The following is a 22,784-nucleotide window of genomic DNA, read 5'->3' on the forward strand; positions in this document are numbered from 1 at the left end:
GTGTGGGCGCCTGGAGACCAAAAGGAAGTGTCAGGGTGCATCGTCGGTGAGGCCTTCCCCGGCTCACAGGGAGTGGCCAGCCTGGTCCTGCCATTGGCAGGGCCCTGACAGCTCCCTGGGAACGATGTGTCTGTGGTGGCAGTAGCGAGCAGGAAGGGAATCCCAGAGCATGCAGGACCGAGTCCCTTCCCCGCCAGCTGCCCGGGTCGGCCACCACCCAGACCTCCCGTGCATCCACGGACACTCAGTGGTGGACACTGGGTCTTTCTGGGTTTAAGTTTTTCCTCTCTGTGGCAAGGACCGCAGTGCCCAGCTTGTAGAATTCAGGAGGTGATGAACCTGGCACACAGTTTTGCTCTGTAAATCAGAGTTGATTACCGCCCTAGAGAGCATGGCTAAGGGCATCTATACTGGGTTCATTCAAATCCTGACTCTATCCCTTCCTAGCCAGGGGCATCTAAGTGCTCTGTGCCTCAGTTGCTTTCTCTGTATAATGGAGATAAAACACTTATTAGCACATGGCCTGGCTCATAGTATGTTTGCAATAAATAGTTACTATGGTCATTGTGATTCCCATGATGTTGGCCCCCAACAACACTGCAGCTTCAGTTGGAGGCTTGGGAAGCTTAATGGGAAAAGGGAAAGAGCAGGGAAAGGGGACATGAAAGCAGTGTGGGGGACTCAAACGCCGCAAATATTCATGGAGCCACTGATGTTTGCCAGGCACTTTTATAAACATGTGATTTAATCTTTCCCAAAACCTGTGCAACGGGCATCCTTTTGTCTCCACTTTCTATTATATATGGTGAGATGAGCCTCAGGGAAGGCAAGTAACTCACCCAGGGTCACACAGCCCATCACAGCTCAGTCAGGGCCGCAGGAAGGACAATCCCGTGGCTTGGAGTGTTGGGAAGTTTGCCTTCATTCAGTCCTGCGAAGCCTCAGAGGAAAGGCTGAGCTTGGTGCTGTCACCCTGTCTCCCTCCAGGTCATAGTGTGGCTGGGGCTTTTGGGCCTTCAGTTTTCTTCCTGCCGAGTGGGTTCAGAAAGAACAGGCTCTGAGTCACTGGAGTCCCGGCTGGTGATGGGGCTTGGACATGTGGATGGTCCATTGCTGCCCTCCAGGGATGAGGCTGGTCTCAGGACAGTGCCCTGGCTCCTGTCAAGGTGGCTCTGTGGTTGGTCAGGGCCTACTCTGTCTGGCCACAGCTATGGGCCTTTTTCCACGCAGCCTTCTTTGAGCTCTCCCTGGACTTTGGGAGCAGCATGAGATTTTTCCACGCTTCTGGCTCTGTCGCCAACAAGCTGAACAGTGACTTGGCGTCAGGGTGGCAAAGAGAATAGGTGCCTTACTGGGAATGGGCAGTGGCGGGGAGTTAGGGAGAGGGGGGCTAGAGGGTGGACAGGACCTCCTGGCAGCGGCAAGAACAGCCCCAGCTCCTGCCTTCCTGGAACCCTTCTGCCGTGGAGCCCCCCAGGCTGAGGAGGTCTCATGGGGGCCATTTCGCAGACCAAGAGGCTGAGTCACTTGCCCAAGGTTGGGCCTCTGGTGAGTGAGAGGCTGCAATTGGACTGGTCAGGGTGACCGGGGGCACACATTCTCACCACCTCACCACAGTGCTCTCTTCCCACAGCAGCACCCTGCCCAGAGGATGGTGGCTGGGCCAGGCGCTGCCCCTACTGCCTCACAGGCCTCTTGGAAGTCAGAGATGGACTTTAGGTAGTCCCTCCTCCGTCCTGCCCTCATGGATGGATGCCTGTGCCCTCCCTAGATTTTCTCACGGTCCAAAGGGGAAGGGCTAGCCCCTGGAGAGTATCTTATCTCTTGTTTGATGGATGGCCCAGAGAGGGTGAGTGGCTTGTCTGAGGTCACAGAGCAAACTGGAGTCAGGGCCACCCAAATACAGGAGTCCTGACTCCCAGGCACTCATGCACTCCCGGGGCGGGGCTTGCACTGTCTTCCCTGCTTCCCAGGAAGATACCTTGTGGGTAGATGTGGGAGGGAACAGGCCAACCTTGACCAGTCTCATCCACTCAGCTGTTAAATATTCTGGGAATCCATAAAACTGACAGCCCACTGGTGGGGATGGTCGTGGCTCCCAAGTGTTCCCTGCTACCCAGCAGGGGTACATGGGGAAGCCTCCAGTGCAGAAATCGTGCTCTGCCAATTCCTGTGTCTCCAGCTATTCCCCATCTGAAGAGTGAGGTGGTTAGACCAGGTCCCTGGTTTTCTTCCAGCCGCCCCCTGCTGGAATGCCAGGAGCTCTCTTCTGTGCGGGGGGAAGCTGCCGCTGGCCTCAGCTTCCCCATCTGTGAGATCGGGCTCCGTGCCCATCTTGTTGGACTCATCAAGAGACCCATGGGGAGGAAAGGGCTTGCAAGGAGAGCAGCTAAGGAAAAGCCGGAATTGTCCAAGCCCTCTGTCCCTCCCTGTATCAGCAGCAGGCGACCTGCCCACCAGCTGGGGCCTCCCATTCCGTTCCATTCCCTTTAAGTAAGCTCTCTCCCTGTGCAAGGGAGCAACCAATCTCAAAGGCCCGGCCCACAAAGGGGCCCCCGACATGGCTGGGAACAATGCGGCCTGTTTACCTGACAGATTGTCCGCTTTCTTTTCATCTCGTAGGAAAAGAACTCCTGTGGGGAGCCGCTAATCCCAGAGTAAACAGATGACCTCGTGGTGCCTTTCTCCCGGAGGTGGGGTTCCTAGTGCAGCACCCCAACTGTGCAAACAGACCCTGGAGGGCTTGATGCGCCTGCGGGGGCGTGGCTGGGGACCTGGGCCTGGGCCAGGAGGGGCCTTTCCCTCTTGCCAGCCCTCTTTTCTTCCTTTGTGATTTCAATTGAATGGGGAGAAGCTCAAAGGCAGGGGCATGAAAGGTCAAAGCCAATTTGCAGGGCCAAGTGTGGGGGAGGAGAGAAGGGCCCAGACCAAGCATTTTTTTTGGAGGCCTGACCTTGACCTGGAAGCAACTCCTCCCTCTCTCGGTTCTTCTGAGGACATTGCCCCGGCAGAGCTGGCTTTGCCTTCTGCTCGCCCCCCTTCCTAGCTGTGTGACAGAGCCCAGCAAACGCTCCTTTCTGAGCCTCATTTTCCTCATCTGGAAAGCAGGGACACAGGGACCTGTCGGGTAGGATTGTTGTAAAATATTGTGGTGTGCTTTCCGTATGTGGTGGCTATTTATGGTTAGGGAGGGAGTGAGGCTGAGTCTTGAAGCTGGAACAAAATGCCAGTGGAGGACAGAGGGTATTCCAGGCTGGAGGGACAGGCAGAGCTAGGACAAAGGCTCTCAGATGGCAATGAACAGTGCCTGTCTGGGAGACTGAATAAAGTAGCCTCTGAAGCAACATATTATTGTGGGGTGGTTATCTCTGGGAGGGAAACAGAGCTCCCCCGCTTCCCAGCAGTGTGACCTTGGGCAAACCATTGGACCTCTCGATCCTTCATTTTTCTCATTTATGAATGAGGATGTGAACTCTTGTATCAAATGACTTTCATGAAGATGAAAAGAACCTGATGTATAGCAGACACTCAAACATTAGCTTTTAGGGCTTTAGAAAGGGCAAGTTCTCCCAGTACTTTGGGAGGCCAAGGAGGGTGGATCACCTGAGGTCAGGAGATCGAGACCATCCTGGCCAACACAGTGAAACTCCATCTCTACTAAAAATATAAAACATTAGCTGGGCATGGTGGTCCATGCCTGTAATCCCAGCTACTTGGGAGGCTGAGGCAGGAGAATTGCTTAAACCCAGGAGGCGGAGGTTGCAGTCAGCTGGGATCGTGCCATTGCACTCCTGCTTGGGCAACACAGTGAGACTCTGTCTCAGAAAAAAGAAAGAAAGAGAGAGAGAGAGAGAGAGAAAGGAAGGAAGGAAGGAAGGAAGGGAGAAGAAAGAAAGAAAGAAAGAAAGAAAGAAAGAAAGAAAGAAGAAGAAGAAGGAAAGAAAGAAAGAAAGAAAGAAAGAAAGAAAGAAAGAAAGAAAGAGCGGGCAGATTGCAGGTTCTTTATTCCCTGAACGAAGCTGTGGGAGTCTGGTGGAGTCAAAGACACAGGAGACCCATCATGCCCACTTGGTCACTAGCAGATAGCCCTTTCCCTTGGGCTGCAGGGAGCCGGGGTGGGGGCCTCACAAAGGGTGTAGCCCTGAGCACCCAGCTGGCCCAAGAGCCTGAGCCTGTGACCCTGGGGTCTCCTGGGCTGTATCTTCTAGTCTGTTCCTTGGCTCTCCTGGGCATGCTCCTCTCATCTTAGCCCTCAGGATGTCCTTGATCCCCAGCCCCTATTTGGGGTAGAGAAGGTGAGAAATGCTTAGGGTAAGTTATGCTCCCGCTGGCTTCTTCAGCATCAGACCCCGTGATTCAAACATGTGGTGAGTTCCTGGGCCCCTTGGCTTTCCCTAAGGACCAGCAAAGGGGCTTTTAAAGAGAAAGAAGAAAAGGTAAGTAGGGAGCGTAATATTTGATGAGCACCTTAAAGCAAGTTCATGGGTATCAGATAGAAATGTTTGGCTTCACTTAACAGGAATCTCAACTCACTGTGGCTTAAACAAAATTAGGTTTATTTTTCTAACATCATAATTCTGAAAATGAGTGGTTGCTGGTCTTGGTCAGCTGCTGGTGATGCCAAGTACTGGGCTCTTTCCAGCTTTCTGTGCATCGTCCTTAGCATGTGGACCTCCTCGTTGCCTTGTGGTGGCAAGATGGCAGCCTCGGCTCCATGGGAAAGTAGAGGGTCTCCCAGGAGCCCTCTGTTGGTGTCTCATTGGCCAAAAGTGGGTCACATGGCCACCCCTGGCAGCAAGGGATGCTGGGAATGCAAATACCTGGATGTTCTTCTCCAGTGTCAATGGCAGGGCCAGGCAAGCATGGGTGGGAGGTGTGGGAGTGAGGGAACGGGAGTGGAGTCATCCAAGTAGCCACCTGCCAGAGAAGATAGTACTGTAGTACTCACAGCCCAGTCTGACATATGGAAAGCTGGTGCCAAGGGCAGAGAAATGCTTACTCAATATGCAGTTTGATTGATCTACTTAGATATTCTGGTCCAACAACCAGAGATCCAGAGATAAAAGTAATTTCCTTGCCTTCCAGAGAGAGAAGGAAAATAATAATAGTAATAATAACAATATACTAGCTAAAGTTCACTGCGTGTGTGCCAAGTGCTGAGCGCTTATTGAACACTTTCCACATTTTATCTTGCCTCAGGCCCACCCAACCCCAAGCGACAGGCACCATTCTAACTGCTGTGGAGGAAACTGAGGCTCCTTGAGGTTCAGTGAGGCCCGAGGAACACAAGCCTGCCCCTGCCTCCCACAGCATGAGGTGGTGGATTTAATAATCCAGGAGTGAATCAGGCCATCGGGCAGCCTCCTTGCTAGGGACTGCATTGAGGATTTCTGAAGGTGGGGAGATACGGAAGCACCAATTAGAATTTCCCAGTCAAAGTGGGAAAGATGCCTTGGGTGAGAAAAGACACCTGGAAGGACATGTTATTAGTGACCTAGTAAAATCCGAGGCATCCCGAGGGTCTATCTACTCACACTGTAACAGGAGATTTTGTATTTAAAGGGATTGTTGGAAATAAAATACTTGTAAAATCAGTGAGTGACATGAATGCAAATATTTTGAAAATAAATTTCTTTAGTTTACAAAATGCTCAAAGACGGAAAAAATAAAATATCCTCACATTTGATGCCAGTGATAGTGTGGTGAACTAGACAACATTTGCACACTCTTGGTGGGAGGGTAAATTGGTATAAACCTTTAGAAAAGCAACTTGAAAAGCATTCTTCAAAATGTGCTGATCTCTTGGTTTTACTCCTGGAAATATATCCTAAAGAAATGATAAATAAAATTAGATAGTTATTTCTGTGCAAGGCAGATAATTTGTTGAAATAGGAATTTATGGGGTTTTCCCTTTGTATTTTTCCTTTCAATGTCACATATACGTAGCCAGACTTCTTTCTTTTTCCTAGTCTCAGGGGCATTTGCAGATATTTGCCTGAATCTACTTGCAGGCAACATCTTTTCCTGTCCTTTGTGAAAGAAGAAGGCCAAGAAAGAAAACACCAAAAAAAAAAAAAAAAAAAAAAAATGGTGAGTGGGAAGGAAAAGGGAAAAAGAAGGTTTCTAGTATCTGGGAAGAAAGCCCAAGCCCCAGAGGCCTGACCTAAGCCCTTTCCATAGCAGTGCCTTGTGATGTGGCACGGTTTTTCAAAAGTTGCTGTCTGTCCAGGGAAGCTGGAGTCAAAACACAGCCACGCTCCAGCATTCTGAGCCCTCAACCTGGCCCCAGTCACGGGAGTCAAGGAGGGTGCTAGCTGGGAGAACCAGGACCTCTGAGGAACCCTCCCTGGTGCCTAGCAAATTGTGCAAACCCCAGACCCTTTGCCTGGCCTCAGAACCAGGGAGTCCTAAAAGTAACTAAGGTTGTGTTTTCTGGCCAGGCTTCAAGTGTAGGATTTTAAAACTTTGAATGTGACATTTTCACATATCCACATTCATGAGAAAACATATTTCCAAAGACAATTGAGTAAAGAGTTATTGTCTTATTTGATTTTTCAACTAGTAGTTAAGTATTTTCCATAGGAAGATGCTGAAGTGTCCTGCCCTGTGTTCCCTGAACTCCAAGCACATAATTCAGTGCAACAACCTGGCCGGGACAGTCATTCTCTGTATTTAGTGCCTCAGCGTTCTTCGAGGTTTTTGGGTCTTGGAGACTTCTCAGAGCATTACCTTGTTTACCTCTGAGTCCCCAGTGCCTTGCACAATGCCTGGCAAACACTATGGGAACGAATGAGGAAATGAACAAGTATGTGAATGAATGAATGAAGAAATGGGTGTCTGGTGTCTGAGATAAAGGGTCTGGTGTGAGATCCGTTCCTGTTGTCTCCACATAGACGCTGCTGGCAGCCCTGAGGGCTGTGCACACGGGCCAGGCGGATGGAGTTAACTGCAAACACACTTGGGAAGTGTAAACAGCCCTCCTCCGGGCCAGGCCGACTGGCAGCCTCACGGGCAGCTTGCACAATCCTGTGGGCTGCTATGATACTCATTTTTGGGGCATGGAGTCATCTCTGCCGTGGGCCTCTCCCTCCTTGCCCTGGATTGTCTTGGCAACACAGATGGAACTGCGTGTCTGTTGTCAGTGGGAGGAAGTTCAGACCCCCAGCCCCTCCAGGAAGCCCATTCTGATTTAGAGCTGCCCAAGGACCTAAGGAGGCTGGAGCTGAGAGGCAGCTTGGAGATCACCTAGCCCAACCTCTTCATTTTCGAGATGAAGGATCTGAGGCCTAAAGAGGTGGGGACAGTAAGGCCACTGTAAGTGTGTCAATGCTTGCCACAGAGCTGGGTGTCCTGGGATGGCAGCTGGTTTCAGAACCAGCCAAGCAAGGCCTGTAAATCCTGGCACAACAGACTGTCCAGCCATGTGAACTTGGATCCGGGACTTCTTCCTGAGTCTCAGTCCCTTCATCTGCAGGACACTGAGTGCCAGCGTGTTGTGCAGACCTTAAGGAGCACTGGTGGTAGGATGCCTAGCACGGTGCCTGGCTCAGGCTAAGGGCTTCCTTCTTCTGCCTCCCTCTCCCCTCTCTTTCCAAACTTCTTGTGCTCACCATTCCTCCATGTCTGGGCATGAAACACCACTGCTCCCCTCAGAACCTCCACTTTAGGGCCACCCCCTTCCCCTGTTGGCTCTGTGTCATGTGGTTGCCTCTGTATTCATTAGAATCCACTTTCTTTCGTGCTATTTCTATCTTCACACAACTGTTGATCCTGCCAAAATCATTCATTCATATTTTTCTTCTTTTCTCCCTTCTTACAGGCCTTCTCAGGCCCCTGCTATCTGACAGGCATCTGCTGGGCAGAGATGCTCATGGCCGGCACCTGCCCCTACAGAGGGTGACTGCTTCTCTGGAGAGGCTGCGTGGGCAATGACAGCACAGGGGACAAGAGCTGGATGGCAGGGGCAGTGCTGTGTGTCCTCAAAACACTGTGCCATCTCTCTCCCTTCTGTATGCTGTGCTAAGCAGAATGATGTGCCCCCCAAAGGTGTCTTAGTTCAGGCTGCTAGAACAGAACTTTATAGACTGGGTGGCTTAAACAGCAGATATTTATGTCTCATGATTCTGGAGGCTGGAAGTCTGAGGTCAGTGTGCCAGGATGGTTGGGTTCTGGGGAGAGTCTCTTCTGGGCTCACAGATGGCTGCCTTCTTGCTGTGCACACCCGTGGAAGAGAGCAGAGTGAGCCATGGCAAACTCTCCTGCCTCTTACTTCTAAGACTGCTAATCCCATCGTGGGGGCTCCAGCCTCTTGACCTCATCACCTCCCAACGGCCCCACCTCCTAACACCATCACAGTGTGGGGTAGGATGTCAACACTGGAATTTTGGGGTGACACAAACATTCAGTCCATAACAGATAGCCATGTCCTACTCCCCTAAAACTGTGGATGTGACCTCACATGCCAAAAGGGCCTTTGCAGATGTGATGAAAACACGGACCTTGAGAGGGGTTGGTTATCCTGGATTACCAGGGTGGGCACGAGGGTCCTTGTGAGAGGAAAGCAAGTGGTCACAGGGAACAGAAGATGCTATTCTGTGGTTTTGAAAATGGAGGAAAGGGGTGAGCCACAAGCCAAGGAATGTGAGCACCCTTGGAGACTTCCAAAGGAACAAGTCCTACTGATGCCTTGATTTTAGCCCTGGGAAACTCATTTCTGACTTCCAGATACAGAATGCAAACACAGAAGACTACACTTCCCAGTGCCCGTGCAGTTTGGTGGGGTCATGTGACTAATTCTGGCCAATGAAACATGGCACAGGTGACACTTCCCTTTAGTCCAAGGCTTCACCCTCTGCCTTTTCTCTTCCCCTGCCACAACCACTGAGGACATTCTAGCTGCTCAGAGTGCAAAATGATGGCAGCCTGAATCCCCAAGTGACTGTGTGGAGCAGAGCCTTCACTTGACTGCCAAAACTACCAGGACCTGGGGTTACTTGTTACAGCAACATAACCCAGGCTCTCCTGACTATGAGTTCTCTGATGAGGCTCTAGCTTCACAGAGGAGGTGACAATTAAGCCTTGAGGAGACACACATGTGCATGTGTGGTTGAGACCTCTGTGGGCACAGGTCTGTATGCACACGTCTTTGTGCAACTTAGGGCGTGTGTCCGTTTGTGTGTGTATCTATGGGTTATCTGTGGGTCTAGCTCTAGTTCTGCGTGGTCTGGCACAAACTAAGGTGTCAGGATGTGAGTGGGTGTCTGGTGTTGAGGGGTTGGATAGAGTGAGTAGGCTACAAGCGAATATGAGGGGAGGGTGTGATGACAGTGAATAGATGCTTTCGAAATCATAAGGAAGAAAAAGACGTGGGACACACTGGTAGCTCTAAAGGTGAATCCTGAGTCCTGTGCCACTGGGGGCCAGCGTTAGAGCCACGACGTGATTTATTGATCTGTAATTGCTGTGGGAGAGTGGCTTTTTCTGGAGGGGCAAGCATGAACCACGTCAGTCCCACCACGGGTCGGGTTGGCACGCTGTGTTTATTGCCCACATTACTCACTGTTTTGTTACCTGAAATACATCTAATTCCTATTAATAACGAGCACTGTAGGGCATAAGTTTCATCATTAGCATTAAATGACTTTATTGCAGGATACAAAGGAGCTGCCTGTGATGTGTGACGCAACTGCTGGCACGAGGGCCTCTGGAGAGCGGGCGTATGTGCACACGAGCACGCACACACATGAGCGCTCTTATGTCCCGGTCATTGTGCAATGAGGGTGTGTATCACAGGCAGACAACTTTTCTTGCACACTTACAGCACCTCCTGAAGCGAACGTTTTGCTTGCTCGGCTTACCGATGGGGTGCTGGAAAGGCCACTGTGCCCCTAATTGGTGTGGTACCCCAGGCCCAAGACAGGAACTTGTTTTCCTGAGAGTCTGCACAGGCCAAGTGCAGGGCTAAAGGCCTTCAAAAGTCTTACCTGAAAGAAACCCAGGACCTATCTGTGGGTAGCAGTTGCAAGCCTCATTTTACATGTGAGGAAACTGAGACTGAGACCTGCCTAAGGTGTGCAGTGGAGCAACTGCTTAAATCCAGCCAGGCCTGGCCCTCTATGCTCCTCCGCGTGAACCTGAACCTTTCTTAGGTGCTCTGTCCCTCATGTTCCCAGTCAGTGGGGCTGGCTTATCCTCCCCTCCCTGCCAACCTCACAGGGCACTTTAAGATCAAGGAAGATGAGGTATTGGCAACACGGGAGACTGCAGGAAGCATGATGCACAGATTACCTGAGCGGGTTTGAACTGCTGTTTGGGAGCTTTATGACTGAGATTACTCATTCTCCTTGCTTTTTTGTTTTGTAACAACTTTGTATCTTTCACTAATGGCCGTGAGAGTCTCCCCTCTGGCCCCTGACGTTATTACTAAGAACTGATGTCAGAACCCAGTTGGGGCAGGTGGTCAAGGGGCTTGGCGGAACTGCTCTTCTCCTGCTCCCCAGGTACACACTTGCCTTTGCAAAAACAACTCCCTATTTGGCAAAAGGCAGTGTTTGCCCTGGGACAGGGCCTTGCAACCCCACGCCAGGCCCTGTTTATTCTGGCATAAGCCACGGTGGTGGCCAAGCGCTCCAAGTTTATTGAACTTCCTGGATTTCTTATCACACAGCCTGCTCTGCCAGGGAGCAGGTAAAACGCTGATATGTGCCCAAGGGAAGATATTAAGGGGGCTGCAAATACCACCCCTGTCCCCCGAGGAGCAGGCAGCACTGGGCAGGGCTGCTAGGGCCAGCGGGGGCAAGGTTGAAGGGGTAGGTCAGACATGGGGATAAACTTTTCTTCTTAACCTTGCTTGAACCTAGGCTCCCTGTGGCTGAATTCCTACCCCTGAATTCCTGGTGGTCTCTCCCTGTCCAGCCTCCACACCTTTGCCTGGGTCTTGCCTCCTATTTGGATTTCCTTCCCCAGTCTCTTCAGTTGAAATCCTACCTGCTTGGTAAAATAAACGAATGACGGAGTGAGCTTCGAGGCTGGAACTGGTAGGTGATGGACTGGGTCTCTCCTACCACATTTTCCTGTGCATTTCCTTCCTGTAGGCACTGATGCTTAGGGGCTCCTCGGGATGCCAAAGGGAGTCCTCAGGGAGCCTCACGGAGCTTGGGAGAACTTCACACAACACTGTGGCTGCAGAAGGCTGGGTGGTGGTTGCAGGAGTGAGTGGGTGTAGGGGGAGGGCCTTCTAGGGTCATGGATGGGAAAGCCCTTGCTCCCTATCTTCCGGCTCTGTGGCCTTAGGGAGTGGCCCCAGGCTGCTTTTGCCTGAGTATAATGAGTTTCACGGCAGCCCTTTCTTTTCTTTTCTTTTCCTTCCTTCCTTCCTTCCTTCCTTCCTTCCTTCCTTCCTTCCTTCCTTCCTCCTCCCTCCCTCCCTCCCTCCCTCTCTCTCTCTCTCTCTCTCTCTCTCTCTCTCTCTCTTTCTCTCTTTCTCTCTTTCTCTCTTTCTCTCTTTCTCTCTTTCTCTCTTTCTCTCTTTCTCTCTTTCTCTCTTTCTTTCTTTCTTTCTTTCTTTCTTTCTTTCTTTCTTTTTGAGACGGAGTCTTGCTCTGTCATCCAGGCTGGAGTGCAGCAGTGTGATCTCAGCTCACTGCAACCTCCATCTCCCAGGTTCAAGCAATTCTCCTGCCTCAGCCTCCCAAGTAGCCGGGATTATAGGCACGCGCCATCATGCCTAGCTAATTTTTGTATTTTTAGTAGAAACAGGATTTTACCATGTCGGCCAGGATGGTCTCCATCTCTTGACCCCGCGATTCGCCCGCCTTGGCCTCCCAAAGTGCTGGGATCACAGGGCGTGAGCTACCGTGCCCGGCCGGCAGCTCTTCCTTTGGAAGGCTTACTGTCTACGAAGCACCACCGTGAGTGTGGCAGGTATCTTTTATCAGAGCTTATGTAGGCCTAAGGGGACTTCAGAAAAGTGGTTGGCCTTCAATAGCCTTTGCACTGTAATTGCACCGTAATTGCACCATTCCTAGTAGAATAGAATTCCTGAGTCTCCTTCATGTGCCTATCACCACAACAAACCCACCAGATGCTATTGTTTATCCTCTTTGCAGGTGAGGAGATTCATCGAGATGATGCCAAGGACCCCAGGTCACACAGCTGATGGTGGCAGAGCGAGGGTTCAGCCCAGGCTGGGTCTTTCCTCTCTGCAGGCCGAAGGAAGTTCCTCCTTCTCCACGCCACGGGTCCTTCTCCACGCCACGGGTCCCACTTGCCGGCCAGCAGTTCCCCAGCCTGCCTGGCCTCCTGTGTCTGGGGGCTGTGGCAAGCGGGGCCTCTGCTAATGTGGAGTGAGCTGAGGCATACCTTAGGGTCCCTGATCATTATCTATACTCTCTTGATTCCTGTCATGTTTGGGAAGACCCTGTGATGGTGTGCTCCACTGTTTTCCTCTAGTTGCAGGGCACAGCCATTGACAGACACATCAGCACCTATATCTGAGGGAATGAGTCTCAAGCCAAGAACTTTGATGCGGGAGAGCAGCAGGTCCAGGTTGGGTCCTAGAGTGGCCACACTGGGAATTCAGGCTTATCGTCAGAATAAGGAAAGGACGTGCCTTGGGGAACAGAGAGAGGGAGGGAGCAATGATTAATTAGTTCCCACTGTACACAGGGACTGCGAGGATTCATTATGGTGCCGTCTCATTCCATTCTCTCAACAACCTTGTAAGAAAGGTCTTGATTTGATCCCCATTTTGCAGAAGAGGAAACGAGGCACAGGGGAAGTGATTTTCCCAAGGCCACACAGCGAACATGGCAGACGTAGGGGTCAACCCAGGCCTGTGACAGCTTTCTGATTTTGATAGTGATAGCTCCCTACACTGGGAACATGGTTACCAAAGGGACTTATCTTCAGGCAGAGCCAGAAGAGAGGTCTGGGGAGAGAAGGGTCATTGTTCCCATGAGTCAGGGGCCCTCAGCTCCAGGCCAGCAGCCGGTCTGGCCCTGGCAGCTCCTGCCACCCACCTGGTATGGCTAGAGGCCTGAAGGTGCTTCAGTGAGGTTAGTCAGCCCAGGTGAGTGGCAAGCAGGCACCCACCAGGAGGTCTGCCTCCACCCTCTGCACTTCTGATGAGAACACAACCTAAGTACTGCATCTGCCTCAGTCCTGAGCCTCCGCCCAGGGTGCATTACTCACTGCCCCACTGGACTCATCACTCCCCTGGGAGGAGCCGCCAGTTCGGCTGGCCCCGTGGGCCATGTGTCTACAGGGGTGTGTGGAGGAGGGGCTGGGCAGCACCTAACCATTCATATCCCCTCACTAGACCTTATGGGGATCCAGGCATTCAGGGACATCAGGCTGGACCCGGGCACCTCCAGCCTTGTCTATTAAACAGGAATAAAGTTATTTGGCTTCACTTTAAAATTAAAATTATGTTCTTTAGAGAAAATTTGGATAAAACAGTGAAATAAAATAAAGAAATAAAGAAAAAATAAATAAAATAAAATACATAAAAATAATTTACACAGAGAGAAGAACTGGGTTCACTTCTTCCCGGCCCTCCATGTATGTGTATTGGATGGTTTTGCATAGTTGATGCGATCGTCCCCTTTACTGTGGATGGAGTGCCCCCAGCTTCCCTGGGCCTCATTCATTACCTGCACCTCAGCCTGAGACCTGTCTGACTGCAGAGCCCGAGTTCTGTACATACTCTTATAATTCCAAGTTTTGTACTTAACATCTCATCAGAGGTATTTCCTCTATGATAAGAAATTCTGTGTAAACATCAGGTTTAACATCCGAACGTTACTCCCTTGAGTGGCAATTCTACACATACAAGATCCTGCCCCCGAGGCTGGACACCACAGTTACTTCTAATCTGTTACCATTGTAAGCACGCTGAGATCAATGACTCTGGCTACAAATATGTATTTCGGGTTCTTTCCCTCAGGCAGCTGCTTAGAGGTGGGATTGTGAGATCAGAGGATGGGGGTACCCCATTTGAGTGCCTGATTTCACCTGGCTGGGCAGACCAGCCACAGTCCAGCCCCCTCTCCACCACACCTAGGGTGGGTGAGAAAGTGGCTTCAGAGGCTCCCCCTGGCCCAGCGCAGAGCCCCTGTTTTGATGCTGAGCACACAGTTGAGTTTTTCCTGGGGAACAGGTGTGATGCCATCTGCCATGCCTCTGGCCTATTTGAAGACGCATCTCAGAGAAGCAAAGCCACTTGCCCAAGGTCACACAGCCGGAGCCAGAACCCACGAAACATGGCATCTCACACAGGATTTGCAAAGCACCTGCCACTAATTCTTTGGACACTGCAGTGGACTTTCCTCTGGGGCTCAGGATCCACGTGCACTGACGTCCTTCCTGCAGCATCTTGGGAGGTGTCCACCAAGGCTGAGTTTTGGTCCACCCGCTCCTCTGGCCAGTCTCCCTCTGAACATACTTCCCGCCTCTGCCTATCACCTCCTCCTGGGCTGCTGCAGTAGCCTCTGCCAGCTCCACCCGCACCCAGTCTTGCTCTATTTCCCGCTGAGCAATCAGAGTGACCGTCAAAAAACCCAAATCCCACCGTGCCACTCCCCTCTTCACTCTGAAGGCTCCTCTGGCCTGGGGGTGAACAGCAAACTCACCTGAAAATGTGCAGAGGAGGTTCCAATCCGGCAGCATTGGATTCAGCTCCCAACCTGTGCTAGGCACGGGGCCGGCATTGTAGTGAACCAGACACAGACATTAGAGGGAAGGCTGGATTCCTTAGCCTGACTTACCAGCGCCTGCATCCTCCGTCCCCCGCCTCCTCCTCTGTGGCCTGCTGGGCTCCAGCTCTTGGCCTCTCTCGGGCCACTCAGGCAGCCAAGCCCTCTCTGGCTCACAGGCTTTGCAGTTCCTTCAGCTTAGAACGCTCTTTCCCTCTTTCCCTCTGGCTGCCTCCCCGCCTCCCTGCCTCCCCGGAGGTCTCTGCACACCCAGGTGTCCTCTGCACTATCTTCATCAGCATCCCACCAACACCTGCCCCACAGCTTCCCCAGGAGGATTCTCAGTCAGGAGCATTGGAGGTTTTGGGAGAGAAGGAGTTGGGGGAGTAAACTTACTGACAATTTTTCTGTGTTTGGTAAATATTTTCACATTTGGCTGGGCGCGGTGTGGCTCACGCCTGTAATCCCAGCACTTTGGGAGGCTGAGGTGGGTGGATCAAGAGGTCAGGAGTTCAAGACCAGCCTGACCAAGATGGTGAAACCCTGTCTTTACCAAAACTATAAAAATTAGCCGGGCACAGTGGCAGGCCCCTGTAATCCCAGCTACTCAGGAGGCTGAGGCAGGAGAATTGCTTGAACCTGGGAGGCAGAGGTTGCTGTGAGCCGAGATTGCACCACTGCAGTCTGGCCTGGGCGACAGAAGAGACTCCATCTCAAAAAAATAAAATAAAATAAAATTACATTTGCTTTAAAAATCCAACAAAGGCAGCACACCCAGTGAGGAGAGTTATGGGACATGGACACATCTAAGTCGGTAACAGCTTTTAATTTCCACGGATTAACCCTAGATAGTTGGAAATCCTTCCAGTTCTCCTTCCCTACGGTTTCAACAAGATCTTTTTAAATTAGTTACTTGGCTGGGGGCAGTGGCTCACACCTGTAATCCTAGCACTTTGGTAGGCTGAGACTGGTGGATCATCTGAGGCCAGGAGTTTGAGACCAGCCTGGCCAAGATGGTGAGGCCCCATCTCTACTAAAAAAAAAAAAAAAATGCAAAAATTAGCAAGGCATGCTGTTGCGTGCCTGTAGTCCCATCTACTTGGGAGGCTGAGGCAGGAGAATCGCTTGAACCTGGGTGGCAGAGATTGCAGTGAGCCGAGATCCTACCACTGCACTCCATCCAGCCTGGACAACAGAGTGAGACTCCGTCTCAAAAACAAACAAACAAAAAAATCACATTTGCTTTATAAATCCAACAAAGGCATCACACCCAAAGAAGAGAGTTATGGGACACTGGACACATCTAAGTCAGTAACAGCTGTTAATTTCCACGGATTATCCCTAGATAGCTGGAAATCCTTCCAGATCTCCTTGCCTAGTTTCAACAAGACCTTTATACATTAGTTACTTGACCGGGGGTGGTGGCTCACACCTGTAATCCCAGCACTTTGGGAGGCTGAGGCAGGTGAATCATGTGAGGCCAGGAGTTTGAGACCAGCCTGGCCAAGATGGTAAGACTCTGTCTCTACTAAAAAAAAAAAAAAAAAAAAAAAAATGCAAAAATTAGCAGGGTGTGGTGGTGCACACCTGTAGTCCCAGCTCCTCCGGAGGCTGAGGCAGGAGAATCACTTGAACCAGGAGGCAGAGGCTGCAGTGAGCTGAGAACAAGCCACAGCACTCCGGCCTCGGTGACAGAGCGAGATTCTGTCTCAAAAAAAAGTATAAAAAAGTGGGGCCGGGCGTGGTGGCTCACGCCTGTAATCCCAGCACTTTGGGAGGCTGAGGCCGGTGGATCACCAGAGGTCAGAAGTTCAAGACCAGCCTGGTCAACATGGTGAAACCCCCTCTCTACTAAATATACGAAAAAATTAGCCGGGCATGGTGGCGGGTGCCTGTAATCCCAGCTACTTGGGAGGCTGAGGCAGGAGAATCACTTGAACCCAGGAGATGGAGGTTGCAGTAAGCTGAGATCACACCATTGTGCTCTAGCCTGGGCAACAAGAGCGAGACTTCATCTCAAAAAAATATATATATTAAAAAAATTAGTGAGCTAAGAGGCCTTTTTCCTTCTGTGTTTGGTCTTCTGTGAACTGAACACACGAACCCCTGCCCCAAGTCCCTCTGGGGTTCCAGTGACACCGCTTGGAAAAGCTCTTGGCAGAAATCTGACTTAGAGCTGTCTTGCTGTGGACAAGGCCTGGACCTCCAGCGCAAGGTGGCCGTGCCACTGACCCGGTCCCCTCTTAACTGGCTCTTTCACTGGCTACCAGCTTTTCAATAGCTGCCCTACTTGCACCTCTGCCCCCTCCCAGTTCACATGCAAAGGAGTTAGGAAGCCAAACTCTTGCTGTCCCTATGGGGCTTCTTGAGACTTCAGTGCAAAGAGCTCTTCAGCTGGGCCGTCCCCTTTTCCTCTCTGCTGAAATCCTTGCTCTCTGCTTTCCTCTCTTCATTATCATCGGCAGAACAGAAAGGTAAGTTAAGCCACATGTGCTGAAACGTGGTCTAAGGGGAACATCAGCGCAGAGAGGGATGACGGCTAATACCTGCCCCCTGAAAACTGACCGGCCGCCAGGCACCAGGGCGGGAGTCTTTCTTCATCGGCCCAATGACAGAAAAACATTTTTTAAGGAAAGGAGGGATCACGGTGGACAAGTCAGATCTGCTGCTGTGACCCTGACCAAGGCCAGGCCTCAGAGAAGGACAGTGAGGCTCCCAGGGCAAGTGCAGCACAGGGGAAAATGGCAGTGATCTGGAGTCAGCTGCAAATCTCATGGTCAGGAAAGGGCTGTCACCACCCAGCAGGGCATAAAAGAGAAACCCTTGCAGAGCTGGTGGCCCATGCATGAGGGAAAGGTGTGTCGAGGTGTGTGTATGAGTGTGTGAGAGTGTGTGACAGTGTGCATGAGTGTGAGAATGTGTGAGAGTTGCGTGAGAGTATGTCAGAGTGTGTATGTGAGTGTATGTGTGAGAGTGTGTGTGCTTGTTAGTGTATGAGAATGTGTGTGTGTGAGAGTGTATGAGTGTGTGAGAGTGTGTGAGAATGTGATTGTTAGCGTGTGTGATTACCAGTGTGTGTGTGTGAACGTGTGTGATTGTCAGCATGTGTGAATGTGTGTGATTGTGTGAATGTGTGTGATTGTCAGTGTGTGAGTATGTGAATGTCCGTGATTGTCAGTGTGTGTGTGAATGTGTGTGATTGTCAGTATGTGAGGTTGTCAGTGTGTGTACAAGTGTGTGTGTGCAAGTGTGTGAGTGTGTGTGAGTGTGAGATTGTGTGTGTGATTGTCAGTGTGTGAGTGTGAATGTGTGTGCTTGTCAGTGTGTGAGTGTGTGTGATTGTCAGTGTGTGGAAGTGTGTCAGTGTGTGTGAGTGTGTGTGTGAGAGATTGTCAGTGTGTGTGTGTGTGTGATTGTCAGTGTGTGAGTGTGAATGTGTATGATTGTCAGTGTGTATGTGTAAATGTGTGTGATTGTCAGTGTGTGTGTGAATGTGTGAATGTGTGTGATTGTCAGTGGGTGAGTGTGTGAGTTTGTGTGTGAGAGATTGTCAGTGTGTGTGAGTGTGTGATTGTCAGTGTGTGTGTGTGAATGTGTGTTATGATTGTCAGTGTGTGTGCGAGTGTGTGTGTGAGTGTGAGTGTGTGAGAGTGTGTATGAGAGGTTGTCAGTGTGTGTGTGAGAGTGTGTGATTGTCAGTGTGAGTGTGTGTGTGATTGTCAGTGTGTGAGTGTGAATGTGTGTGATTGTCAGTGTGTGTCAGTGTGTGAGTGTGTGTGAGAGATTGTCAGTGTGAGTGTGTGTGTGTGTGAGAGATTGTCAGTGTGTGTGTGTGAGAGTGTGTGAGAGTGTGTGTATGTGAGTGTGAGTGTGTCCTGGTGTAACATTGTGCAACCCCAACTGCACTGAGCCTCAACGACACGCAGCTCAGCCGTTTGGCTCTGGAGCCCCACTGCTAGCTGTGGCACCAGCTCTTGGTGCCTGTGACAGAGCCGGCACACGATCAATATTTGTACACTGACAGCCTGGGCAGGTTTCTGTCTCCCGCATAGGGCAGGGGCAGCACGGCTAGTGGTGGTGTTCCCCTTTTACAGTTAGCAGCAGCGGCCCCCAAACCCAGGGCCAAGGGTGCATGGGTGTCTGTGCCCTGCTCCCCGGGACTGGTGGTGAGGAACTGCTCCTGCTAAGGGCAGGTGGACAGCAAGCAATGCTTAGGTGGAGTTCTGGGTACAGGTAGGCACCCCTGGGAGCTCTGATAGACATGGGGGAGAAGACCCATAAGAAGCCTGTGCCGTCTGTGAATCAAGCAGAGGCTTGGAGCAGTTGGGGTCTTCATGGGAATGTGGCCTCGTTTGGCTGTCCCCACTGATCAGGGCATGCAGTTCTGTTCATTCGGCAAATATTTGTTAAGCTCTAGCCAGATGCCCTAGAGGGTTATGGTGAGGCTTACAGGAGGTGACACGGTGGCAGCCCCCATCCAGGGCCAGGAACATGGGAGGACCTCCGTGCATGTTTGCATGGGAAGGCATGCTGCCCACCAGAGCCATGAGCCCATGGGCCGGATGCTCAAGAAAGGGTTGGAGACAGGGTCTCACTGCATCTCCAAAGGAGCTCTCCACAGCTCTCTTCTCTCCTTGGTCCCATCCTGGCTATAGAACCGGCAGATGTGATCCTTGCCCACGTGGGAGTTCTAATGGAAGAGCCCAGAGCCTGACCTCTCACAGGATCAGAGTCCCCCTGTGGCCTTGCTACTGTAGACTTCTGATTCCATCTCTCTCCTTCAATTGCAGCCAGCTTCCTGGACAAAGGGCCCTTCTCGGGGAATGTCCACATTGCAAAACACTTTCACTGTCTCCAGTCCTGCGTTGCCTTTGGCTCTGTCCCACCAGACACTGGAGTGCTTTCTCCCCCATGTCTACTACAGAATAGCCTGTGTTCGAAGACCTCCAAAGACAAGGAGCTCACTACCCTCTAAGCACCAGGGGACACCAGGCATTTCTTCCTCTTTGAGTGTAGTCATCCAGGTTGGTATCCTCATGAGAGTGGCTGTCTCAAAGGCCAAGCATGCAGCGAGAAGACTGGGGTGGATGGGAAGCCAGTGGTGCCCTGGGAGAGGCCACAGAAGACAAGGACAGAGGCTCCAAGTCAAACCCCAGGGAAAGCCACTCATCTGACCAGCTGGGACTGTCTGTATGCCTAGGACACTCCGCCACAGACCGCCTGGTACCTGAGTCACCAGGGTGGGACTTCCTCGGGATGTGGTGTGGGAGTGGCTTGGTCTGACTCTTCTCAGCCACCAGCACAGCACACACCTGTACACACACCCAGAACACACTTGGCCATGCACTGGCCATGCGGGAGGCCAAAGGACAAATGGCGGTAGGGTCCACTGTGCTGAGAAGGCCTGAGGTGTCGACAGAGCCAGAGCTACCCTGCTCCAGCAGACTTCACAGCATCCACGTGTGTAGACTGAGCAGTGGAGAGTGTTATCAGCTTTTGACAGTCTCTAACGAGTAAGGGAGGTGAGCAAATTTAGTTTCAACAAACAAGTGGTTGAGCTTAAGAGGATTAAGGTAAACAGGACCCTGGATGAGGAATTCCCCCATTCTCCTGTTGGAGGTGATGGGCAGAACCTGCGGCTGGGAGGAGCAACTGAGCACTTCTGGCTGCCTTTCTACTTGGCCTTCCCTTCACAAATCTGATAGGCAGTTTTGTGAGGAGTCCAGATTTGTTCAGTGGCTGCTGGAACCTGGCTCTGCTAATGTTTTCAAGGACTTCGTTGAAGTCAGGGCTGCTATATGGGGCTTGTGAACTGTTTCTGGCCCCATACGTACCAGGCAGATGCAAAAGTCATGCCTGCCATTCGGGGATGGGAATTTAGATTCCAAAGTCAACTTTAAAAAATCCTTTGTGCCACACCCCTCACCTTGGCTCTGCTTCCATCTCAGGCTGTCTGTAGGCAATGTGGTAGTGCAGGCTGTACTCACGGAAACATGAACTTTAGGGTTTTGGGAACTGCATTCAAATGGAGGCTGCCTCACTTATTAGTTGCTTGCTGGGCAAGATTTCTCATAATCCCTCAAAGCCCCATGTCTGTGATTACAAACAGGAATCATAAAAATGTCCAGCCTGTGGGCTGTTAAGGGAAGCAAGTGGGGTCACACGTATGAGAGCCCCACCCAGCTCGCGTCTCCACTCGTGCTCCAGCAGCGCTGGTGCCAGCCCCTGGCCCAGGGGGTCCTGCAAACGCTCCTTCACTGGCATCCCTGGATTGTGGCTGGGGGTTAAGCCCCAACCTGTCAGGCCAGGCCACCTACCTGGCCACATGATTCTGTACCCTAACCCGAAGGGCCCTCTTTCAGCTCGCTGGACAGCTTGAACCCAGCAGGGTCTTCACGCCCACCACATGGCTTTCTCTGAGAAGAAGCTGGTGCTCCAGAAGCTGGAGGCTCCTGGGGTCATCTGAGCATGTCCACCCCACATGCTCTCCCTGCGTGAGGAGGCCATCATCATGGGGAGATTAATATATATTGGGATACACTCTCCCAATATTGGGATACACTTCTCCCTCTCCTTGGGAGACACTGGCCCACGCACTCTGATTTGACTCAGGTCAGCATCACTGAGAATACTTTCAATTGTGTACCCAGGGCTCAGAGGAGCCCAGAGGAGGAGAGAACACAGAGTCCACCTCGAATCTGCAGTCTCCAGAGCAAGATCAGTTCAGCACACACAAAACAGAGGGCAGGATAATGTTCCATGACCAACTTCATGGGCACTGGTGGGTACAAGTCACAGGCTCACATTTTCTCAGCATTGAAAGGTTGGAGTAGCTCAGTGGTTTTAACATCTCATTCCCCAAGGGCCTCGGAGCTTCAGTAGGGTGGGCCTCAGGGGAGACAGAAGGATCAGTGGGCAGGGATAAGATCCTTCATGGCATAATTCTTCAACCAGAATGGACCAACAGCCATGATTCCTTTATTGGTATATGATGTTTCATTTTCTTGGGAAACAAGTGTGGAAACCACTGGATTAGTTGAGCTCTGAGTTCTCCGAGTCTAGAGTTCCTATCAGAGAAGTAGCATCAAATGTGATTTGAACATAAGAAAATTTCGCTATCCAAGAGTAAAAGTGAGAGCAGTGCATGTGGTGCGGGGCAGCCAGCCTGCCCCAGGACAGGCAGCACCCTTTCCACCCTCTGTGTGTCTGACCCCTGTGCTCCTCTGGGTAGGAGGCTCGAGGCTGCCTGTGTCCTGCATCTGGGACGCAGCTCTGCATGCACCCTGGCCCCTCACTGCAAGGGGCCTCTTCACTGGCTGCTCCATGGAAGGCACAGCAATGGGCTCTTCTGCTGCAGAGAACGCTGGAAGGAAAGTGCCTCTGGGGCCATTTGCCCAAGTTTTGAGGCCCATTCTAGCTAAGAATAATCTTTATTTCTCCTACTTCACTGTATCAAAAGACAACAAAAGATAGCACAGTGATAATGCTGTATCTTAGTTAATACGGCATGTTGAAGCTTGCATACTGTGAGCATTTGATAAACACAGCATGCGCCCTCTCTTTGTCCCCACAGGGGCCAGGGTGACATTGCTGAGAAAACAAGGGCACTGTTTACCAAATGAACACCTTGGCAGCCTTGGGTTCCTCAATGCCTTGTATCATTTCAGCCATCTTCACACAACCCCGTGAGGCAGGAACCTTTTAGATGAGGGAACTGAGGCTCAGGGAGAGTGAGGACTTGCTGAGGTCATCAGAGCCTGCATCTGACCAGGGAGTGACCCCAAACCCTTGCTCTTTCTGTGACGCCCCACTGGCTCTCTCAATATGGCAGGGTTGCCCATCTGAGGATGGGATTAGGAGAAAGCTGGGCTGCGGTGGGGTGAGGGTCGGATCCCCCATTTGCATTCTGGAGTTGAAAATTCCAGAAGGTTGAGGTGGGGTCAGGGTAGAGCCAAGCTCTGGAATCCAGGAAGCGGCAATGCAGCTTAGAAAATCCCGGGCAGTGGGCCACGGCTGGCAGCAGGGACGTGGCCCAGGAGAGGCAGGCCAGGGGCAGATGAGCTGGCCCAAGAGGTCTTGGCAGCCAAAGGT

At 51.5% G+C, this 22,784-nt stretch overlaps 1 long non-coding RNA gene and 1 pseudogene across 2 annotated transcripts; one reads left to right on the forward strand and one right to left on the reverse strand.

Moving 5' to 3' along the window:
• Positions 1–605: 605 nt before the first annotated feature.
• Positions 606–2,699, reverse strand: LOC117094246 (annotated as a pseudogene).
• A 6,960-nt stretch (positions 2,700–9,659) lies between these two features.
• Positions 9,660–13,456, forward strand: LOC117095428. 2 transcript variants are annotated; one of them, XR_004441979.1, is made up of 4 exons: positions 9,660–9,779; positions 10,860–11,036; positions 11,749–11,922; positions 12,108–13,456. It is a non-coding gene; the product is annotated as an uncharacterized LOC117095428 (long non-coding RNA). The 2 variants fall into 2 exon arrangements; XR_004441980.1 differs by lacking the exon at positions 9,660–9,779 and adding an exon at positions 10,687–10,808 and having other exon boundaries at positions 10,915–11,036.
• Positions 13,457–22,784: the final 9,328 nt, after the last annotated feature.

This window comes from Trachypithecus francoisi, unplaced genomic scaffold (genome assembly GCF_009764315.1).
Source record: "Trachypithecus francoisi isolate TF-2019V2 unplaced genomic scaffold, Tfra_2.0 Lachesis_group13, whole genome shotgun sequence".
NCBI classification, from domain to species: Eukaryota; Metazoa; Chordata; class Mammalia; order Primates; family Cercopithecidae; genus Trachypithecus; species Trachypithecus francoisi.